This window comes from Brachionichthys hirsutus, chromosome 7, assembly GCF_040956055.1.
Source record: "Brachionichthys hirsutus isolate HB-005 chromosome 7, CSIRO-AGI_Bhir_v1, whole genome shotgun sequence".
In the NCBI taxonomy this organism is placed as follows: domain Eukaryota; kingdom Metazoa; phylum Chordata; class Actinopteri; order Lophiiformes; family Brachionichthyidae; genus Brachionichthys; species Brachionichthys hirsutus.
Genome location: NC_090903.1, coordinates 11,913,560 through 11,921,686, shown reverse-complemented (window position 1 = coordinate 11,921,686; position 8,127 = coordinate 11,913,560). Strand labels below are relative to the sequence as shown.

Genomic DNA, 8,127 nt, shown 5'->3' with positions numbered 1-8,127 from the left:
CGGACAAACAAGTTCAACTTTCAACGAAATTGGCTAATTGTCAAGCTGCCTGAGCCGAGTCGCGACAGCAAAACCTGAATTTCTTGTCATCTTTCTTTTTCTTTGATTTCCAAACACATGCATGTCATGTTAAAACACACACATGACGCACTGCAAACCTTTCATTTCACTTTGTGGGCTCAGATCTCTTTGTGGGTTGAGACATAGCTGCGTCCTTATTTCACACGAGGGAACGTCTCAGATGTTCCTCTATGAATCAACACGCCTGCTTCTTTCCCTTCATTGGTTGGAAATACAGTAAAGCATGTCCACTTGAACGTTTACTTTTGCACTGTTAAACTTAGTTTATTGTCTCTTCTTTAAGTCATAAACAAGAGTTTTGCTTTTGCATGGAATCTTAAAAGTAATCATCTAAATATTTTCTAACCATTGAGTATTGCTGAGGGATGGGGAGGCTCAGAGGAGCAGTATTGCTCCAAAGTATCTTAAATTAAATTTCAAATGTTCCTGAAATTTTTACATAGTGATAACCATACATTAATGGTTATTATAAACCCATGATCTCAGAACTGCATGTTTCTTGTTTTTATCTCCTGTTATATTGTCACGATATGGCTGACTATTTATTTTTGGCTAAATTACCATTAATAAATTTGAGTTTCGGTGTGTGGGTGAAGCAAACATCTAATAAAGAGTAATAAATGATCAACCACACAATACGCCTGTCAGACAATGTGTCACCATATCATTGTTGTCCCAGTTTCAGTATTTGCCATCCAGGTATAGCAACTGAGTCACACCCTGCTTATAATGACAAACAATTAAATATATGTGTACAGAAAAGTTTTATTTGTTGACTAAAAAATATTAACACAAGTTACGTTAAGAGAAGCCGGTCAAACATCCTCAACGAGTGTGAGAAGGCAGGACACTTCAGCAGAAATGAAGAAAGAAGTGTGTGTGTGTGTGTGTGTGTGTGCGCCCTGAGGGATCTGGAGGACCATAGCAGCCCGGGTCAGGCTGGGTTTGCATGCCTGACACACTGTCACAGATACCCCCGCTGCATCTGTCACTCAGCACCTACACACACACACACACACACACACACACAGAGACCCAGACAGTGACATGCATACGAACACACACGTGTGTATTTAAACACATAACCCTCCATTGTCTGATCAGTATCTGTCATGAAAAACACCAAACAGACAGATGTTTTCAACTGTTGATAGTTTTTGTTCCTGAGCTAAGAAATAAAAATAAAGAGCTTTTATTTAGTTTGGTGTATTTTTAAGAGGAAATTCCAGTGTCTTTTGGAACTGGACATGTTTTATAACCCCTCCAGAAGTAATTCTGTACAACTTTATTTTCTGCTCATTACCACCATGCATGTACACAGATTCTTTCCCTCTGCAGAAATGAAAATTCCTTGCGCAAATTGTGAGTGCATATTTTGTTTCATAGAATGTTAGAAAAGAAAGAAAGAAAAAGAAAGCTTGTTGTCATTGTTAATGAAAAGCTGAACACAACATCGAAATTATGTTTTTATCCTAGTTGCAGGGGCCCCTCTAGAAATATATGTATAAGGGGTACCATAGCTACGGAGGGGTGCTGCCATGATCGGTGTACCCGGAGCACGGAGGTGGGGGTCGGTACCTTACTCCAGGGTTCCTCCCTCCAAAAGCTTTGTCTTTTGTGTCAAAGACTTCATCCCTGCCGTGACCCGGATTCGAACCGGGGTTGCTGCAGCCACAACGCAGAGTACTAACCACTATACGATCACGGCGAGCTGCCGAGGATTACGTAGGCGAGTCCTCCAAAGTTCCAAGAGGCCACGAGGCCACGAGAAAGCACTCATACCACCAGAACCGTTGTTCCAAGAACTTCAACAGTCGGCATCTTTACCAATCTTTATCCACCAACCATGAAAAGTAAAAGTGAATCAGAGATTATGTGTATTTTTAACACATTTTAGAATCAATGTTAAAATTTAATATTTTTTCCTAACGTCATTCTGTACCAGATCCATATGAGATTTGGTGGTGAGATAGAGTTTCCCACCCTACATGGCTGTGTCAAATTCCATAAACATTGGTCAATAATCAATGACTGCAATCATCCATAATCCAGCATCTCTTCTGGATCATCACCACGATGTAATCGTCTGTTCCTGGTAACATTCCCAACATTTTGTCATTACAGCAGCTGGACTTGTTTGAGTGCACATCTAGGGCTCAAATCTAGAAGGAGTTAAAAAGTCAAATATGACCCTTATTTCTATTGTGTTACTCCGATGTAATCCACACTGAGCAGTATGTTTACCATGCTGAACATTAGCTGCCGTCTAATGAGCCCCTGTGGTCTCCAGATCAATAAAGTGTTAAGTGACCCTTTGAAAATAACCTTGTAGTCTTAAGTTGGTCTGTCAAGTGCCGTCCACAAGTAGGGCAGTGGCACTTCAGCTGAAGAGCTGCCACCTTGTTAACATGGATTTACTCATCAGTGGGACTCACACAGGAAGTTGGTCAGAGAGGCGCTGTCGTCCTTCCCTGAGGTTTTAATGAACCTTACTAATGATTTTCTCTTGTGGATTTAGTGCTCTCGTACGTTGCAGACGGCCTTGTTCTGCTGCAAACATGAAAGGCCTCCTGTTCTGTAATATTCGTGGGTTTATGTGCTGCAACTTCCTTAAACTACGTGTTGAATTCTTCTAACCCCGTTTTATTTGACTGAATCTCACGTCTCTTGCTCCTTTTCTCCCACCTTTACCGCAACCATTTGCAACTTTCCAAAGAGTCACATTTAGCCTCACTCCGTCTCCCTCCCATAGCATAGCAACAGACACACACACACATACAGTACATACACACACACAGAGAGCCTAACTAACATTTAAGGGCAAGCTTGCGAATTCCTAAGGGCTATCGGATTTCGGGTTGCCTTGGCAACCAAGCACGGAGGCAGATCCATTAATCATTGAGAGCGGTTCACTCCAGAGTGGAGGTCAGACTGATTGCTGTGGATAGGGTATCATCCCAAAACACACACACACACACACACACACACATGAGGTGTGGACCATGAACCTTGATTTAAAAGAAGAAAGAGTCTTCCTCCTCCTTTCCAGACAGACGCAACCTGGATAGAACAACTGGTATAAAGCATCCCAGTTTTTACTACGACTCAATTCCTCCTTGCTTTCTTTCTTTGCCTCGCTCGGCCTCAAGGACACACACACACACACACACACAGAAAGAGAGAGAGAGAGGGAGAGAGACAGACAAAACAACCTCTCTCTCCAGTGTTGTCTGGGCATCAGGATTGCTGTGGCGGTGTCATGTGATGTGGCTGCGTGGAGCCGAGTGGATTAAGAGATTGGAGCGCCACATTTATTTTTCAGGGACTCGGTTGAAACACTAGACCTGCACAGGTGTCTAGGAAAACCGAGAGAGTGCGGAGGGGGAGAGAAAGAGAGAGATAAATGGGGGAGGAAGGGGAAGAAAGGCATAGACTTAAAAATCTATTTATCTCCTCCTGAAACATGTCGTATCTGCGTCTACGTCTTTCTTTATTCACCATCCTCACATTTCTGCCTCTTTTGTCGAGCTATATTTGCTTCGTGTTCGATGCATTGTGGTGTGACAGTCGGTTCATTAGTCGATGAATGGAGGGATGAGATGAGCACAGAACCAATACATGCATATAGTACCTAACTATGAACGCTATGAGGGAAGCATGGGGGGAGATGAGGAACTCATAGCGGCATAGGGGTGGAGAGGAGTAGGGTCTCGATTAGGAGTTTGCGTTATAGGAGGTGTATCATAATAATAATAATAATCACAATGTTGCTGGCCTATTAGCCACTGAACATTTTAGCATGTCATTTTTTTTCTAACGATAACTTTATTTACAGTGGGACATGTCTAACGATCGGTGTGCTGTTCCGGCTTTTAGAGTCACAGTCGAGAGAGGCAGAGGATTTTGCAGTTGGTATAACTCCTGTATGGCATGGCTATGTGGGGTTGTAGGGAGGTGAAAAGAAAGGATCAAGTCACTGGTCTAAAATGGGACGGGGTCCAGTCACACCGAGCTGACCCCCAAAAAACGGAAGGTTGTGTTTGCCTCGCGTCACGAGAACTCACATGATGTGTGACCAATTTGTTTAATGTGTCTTGTGAAATTATAACTTTAAACCTGTAAAAACTCCTTTCTTTGCATTACTGTAGGTCTTATTCATGGGAAAAAAGGCTGATTTAATTTTATCTTTCACCTCATGTCCAATGTTCCCCCAAAAGAAGACAAAACCCAGCATCAGTGGTACCAGAAATCATCCATAAAAAGGTCACATATGATCAAACACTGCCCAGTTCCCACAATCTTACAAAACGCAGGCTTCATATGCAATTTCATTCAAAAATCATACACAAACGCAAACGCATTCATGCAGACATGCGCGTCTGTCTCAAATGCAGTTTGTCCATCAAGATTTACAGCAACCTGGGAAACTTGATGTCGACCGCCACAAATCTGCGCGACTGTGAAATAGAGACACATGCATTTGCACACATGCACACACAAACTAAACCCATTGGTGTCACACACCGAAACAGGGGCACAGCGAGGACGTTCACACGTATGAGCCAACCCAGGCGTGCACGTGCATGCGCACACATGAAATATAGGTGCACCATTGAGCCAGCTCCCAAAGGTGCCTACTAAATTTACTGGCTCCTCTAGCCACTTCAAAAGCTCACCATAACTTAGAGGCCAGAGAGATTTTCTTGTTTCATGGAAGAAAGAACAGTATAAAAAAACAAGAGAGAGAGAGAGAGAGAGAGAGGCAATGAGAGTGAAGGATTGAAAAATAGATGTACTGGAGAAAATATTAAATCCTCCTTGTCTCAGACAATTAAAATTCCATTGAGACTCTCGCACACACACACACGCACAAACACACCCTGTGTAAATACTTGGCTAAACAAATACAGATTAAAATTGTATTCACGCTAAATCCATCAACACCTGTAAACTTTCCTGCATCCTTTACTTGACACGTTCAGCGGAATCATTTAATATTTCAAGCTGTGTAGACTTGAAGTCTTTTTTCCACGTTTTTTTTTATTTTTCTTCTACACATTTATTTGTCATGATAGAAGTTAAAGCTGTACTGCCCCCAATGGTTCCCGGTGGTACTGCACCATCTCATCTGCTTCTTCTGTGTCCATGAGGAACACAAATATGAGGAAGGACAAAAAGTGTAATCATATGTCTGCCTCCAAATAAATGATGCTGACGCTACAACGAAATGTTTGTGTGATGTGTAATCCTATCACAAGATCAGCTTCAAGAATGAAAACTAGCTCAGGTGGCGTTCGACTTTTTAAATTGGTTATCACTGTTCTAAAGTTGTGATCTCTGGAGAGTTCTAAGGGGAGGGATCTATTGTGCTTTGATGTGTTTGTATGATCTCCTTGTATTGAAACTCACTGCTTGTATGTTTTCACACACTTTTGTCCCATAACAGTAATCGAATGCTTTTGTACCTCAGTTGTTCAGGTAAACGATACCTACATACACACACACACACACACACACACACACAAATGTACGTGCACACAGTCACAGGGCTTGGATGACTCCTCGCATTTTGCAAATTGAGCTTCCCAGCAGGTGGTCCACCAAATGTTATCTAATTGACCTTTGTCCTCCTACATTCACGGACACTACATGCATCTGCACTGCTTTTGTGTAACTTCACCGAGATTTGGCGGCCTGGGATTTTAAATTTAATACTTTTAATTCTGTGTGATAACTTGTTGCATTAGAAAAAACACGATTTACAACAGCAGCATCCAATCGGTGGAACAGCAGCCGGCCAAATCCTCTCAGCTGATGAGTGTGTGTGTCACACTGCCTCCTATAATGCCTACCACTGTTGAATTCAAGAGCAGTACCATCTGCTCCTTGTGATGACTACGGCCAAACTCCCAGCGTACAGTTGGTGGTCTCAGCTTCTAACCCTGCAGACCGTCTATCTGTGTTTGCGTATGTATGTGTGTGTGTTCACTCATGTGTGTTGTTGTGTGCACGCAGTAGCTAGCCCACCAAGTCAGAAAACCCAGATGGGATGAGGGATCAAATTCTTGATTAAAAATGACAGCGTGCTGAATTCATCTTCTTCATCTATGCGTGTGTGTGTGTGTCGAGGTGCACATATGCTCACGCACACAGGACACACACTCACATGTGTTGGTTTGGTACCTGTTCACACACTGAGTTAGGCTCTCATTTCCTGAACACGTTGATAAATTCCAGATATTCTAGCCACCCAACACACAAGCTGGGCTCCGCGTGGACTGAAAGAGAACTCCAGACCGTTTGCAGGAGGTTTGTACTTATTCTACACAATTAACCTTTAATTAAGCAGGCAAGGGCACAGAGGAACAATACACTGTCTGTTCAGTTCATGCACTGGACTATCGGGACCCTCAAATTCCACCCAGTTGTCTGATATGTCTATGGACCGGTTTTTGCTTTTAATAATATCTCTTTCCGCAGGAGAATCTGCGATTTGAGGAAACTGCCCCCTGCGGTTTGAAAGTCATCAGCAATGACCGCAGTCGTCCAGCGCAACATTATGTGAATTAAAATCTGACGGACAGCCTTAAACAGTTGTGCATGATTAATAACAAGCACAAAACCCTACATTCCTTGTGTTTGAGCCCCTTCTGGCAGCAAGTTACGAGTGAGTTTACCCAAATTACATCAAACCCACCATTGACCAATGATCAATTAAAATCCATGTTTTTCATATATTATTTGGAATATCAAACTACAAAGAAACAAAGTCAGGCGATTCTGAAAACATAATTTCTGGAGCTAAAATTGTATCAATAGTAAATGTTTTAGAGACAGTAGCCTGCAAGTCAAATCCAGTGTGCCACAGACACCACATGTACTGTCTCTCCCTTGATTTCTTTATTTTTTAATGTCTCTGATCTGAAGGGTTACGCACTAAAACGTGACTTTTTGCAGCAGCTATCATGGGCAGGAGATTTGCTCTTTTCCTGTCAGATATATCTTTGGCCTGCGCTGCCCTGCAGATAGACGCACACACTCCGCCGACTATTTATGGCAGCAGTTATCTCCCAGCGGTCTGGTAAAGAGCTTCAGCAGCAGGTGAAGTAGCGGAGAACCATATCCCAGACCCGATACAACGCTGCAACGCATAAACTTACAGGGATGAAAAATAGCGTGACCCAGTCTCACCAGGGTTAAAGATTAAGACGTGCATGTTTGTGTGCGTTTCGAGTCACGAGTGCAAGATCAGATTGATTCCAGACTGCTGCTTTTTGAGGATGCTGGAAAGGCAATACGCCCTTGCGCTCCTTTCGCTGTAGCGCTGCTGTTGCACAGCTTCTATCCGTTTGACTGATGGATGTCGCCCAGGAGACTCACAAATGCACTGTGCTGTGCACTGTGCAGCGTCCGGATAGAGGAGAAGACAAAAGACAAGCGGAGACAGGAAAAGGAGACAAAATAAATCCCAACTCAATGTCATAAAAATTGCCCAGCCAGCCACCTCAATGTGCATGCAGATGAGTCTCTTCCTCATTTCCACACAGGCATCCATCACTCAGGTCCCAGACCAAGACTTTAACGTATCACACTTTTTCTTTTGATGACAGGAAAGCCTCACTTTACACCACCACTATTGCGTTACCTTGCGTACTTGAGTGATTGCATACGCAAGTGTGTAAATCTACCTGTGTACAGAAAAACATAAACTAGAACGCAATGTGTGTTTGTTTTATAGTGGAACCCGAATCAAACTCCATGAGCTTTCAATTCACCTTTTAGCTTTTGGCAGTCCATACCTCACATTGTTAAATGATGTATCAGGTTTGACGCATCCGTTTTGTCCTGGAAATACACACATCCTGCCAAAAAAAGGAAACATATGAGTACTCCGCCTTCGGGACATTTGTGTGTCGCTGCAGGTTGGTTTCAATTTCTGCTAAAAAAAAAATTAAATATCACAGCATATATATTTAAAGCAGGAAAAGGCTGAAGTACATTTGACATCCTTGTTCTAATGCATATCACAGCCTTGTTTGGAAAAAG

General features: G+C 42.7%; 1 non-coding gene across 1 annotated transcript; it reads right to left on the bottom strand.

Moving 5' to 3' along the window:
* Positions 1 to 1,717: 1,717 nt before the first annotated feature.
* On the bottom strand, positions 1,718 to 1,789 carry trnah-gug (transfer RNA histidin (anticodon GUG)). Its single transcript has one exon. It is a non-coding gene; the product is annotated as a tRNA-His (tRNA).
* Positions 1,790 to 8,127: the final 6,338 nt, after the last annotated feature.